The sequence below is a fragment of the Lupinus angustifolius genome, chromosome LG02 (genome assembly GCF_001865875.1).
Source record: "Lupinus angustifolius cultivar Tanjil chromosome LG02, LupAngTanjil_v1.0, whole genome shotgun sequence".
Classification (NCBI taxonomy): domain Eukaryota; kingdom Viridiplantae; phylum Streptophyta; class Magnoliopsida; order Fabales; family Fabaceae; genus Lupinus; species Lupinus angustifolius.
The window spans coordinates 11,735,802-11,737,044 of NC_032010.1; positions in this window are offsets into that span (position 1 = coordinate 11,735,802).

A 1,243-nucleotide genomic window follows, 5' to 3' on the forward strand; every position below is an offset into this window, starting at 1 on the left:
TAACCTGCATGCCAAAAATAGCATCACATCGGCCCTATCCTATGATGAGTTCTTTCAGGTTTCGTAGTGCCAAAATGCTAAAGAAATGTGGGACACTTAACTAGTGACTCACGAAGGCACTAGTGAAGTCAAGCGTGCCAGGCTGAATGCCCTAACAAATGAATATGAGTTATTTCGTACGTTACCAAATGAATCTATTGGTGATATGCAAAAACGTTTTACTCATATAGTTAACCATTTAGTTTCTTTGGATAAATTGTTTAACAAAGGATAACTTACTACCAAAGTTTTACGCTGTCTTGACAGGAGATGACAACCAAAAGTAACATCTATTATGGAATCAAAGGATCTTGACTCCATGCCTTTGGCGACATTGTTCGGAAAACTTCAAGAGCACGAAATGGAGCTTGGATGCTTGACTATGCACGAAGAATCAGATCGCAAAAGAAAAGTATATCTCTCAAGGCAACAACGTCTCAATCCACAGTAGAGAGAGAAGAAGATGAATCTTGTCTCAATCCACAGAAGAGAGAGAAGATGATGAATCTGATTCAGATGTAGACGAAGAACCTTTGAGCCTTCTTGTATGCAAATTCGAGAAATTTCTAAAAAAAAGAGGCTTCAAACGTTTCCAGAAGAAAGAAGCGCGGGAGTCGACCAGAAAAGGTAAGAGTAAAGAGCGCTTCACTTGCATTGAATGTGGTAAGCCAGGACATATGAGGTTCCAATGTCCTACTTACCTCAAGAAGGTTGATTCAGATAGGAGCACTTCTCGGGACTTCAAATCAAAGAAATGTTATATAGTCTGGGGTGTACCAAAGGATGACACGATATCCATCACCTCAGATGAAGAGGAGACAACAAAGCTATGCTTAATGACGAGAACAAATGATGCTTGTTGCTCAAATTAAAAAGAGGAAGATAGCGAGGTATATTCTGACACCTCATCTACTTCATCTGATGATTCTCCTCCTTTTGAGGAATTGTATAATGCGTATGTCGAATTTCATGATGCGTTAAAGAAATTAGCTAGGATTAATTCCGATAGGAAAAGTTCCTGCTAAATGAACACAAAATAGTTTCATTACAAAAAGAATTAGATGAACTAAAATTGGAAAATGAAACATTAGATTTGATCTATTCTTGTAATCCACGCAATTGCTCTGATAATAATTTATGTCAACCAACTGTCTGTGATTCTTGCGATGATTTGAAAAATGAAAATTTGAGATTAAATGAAAAA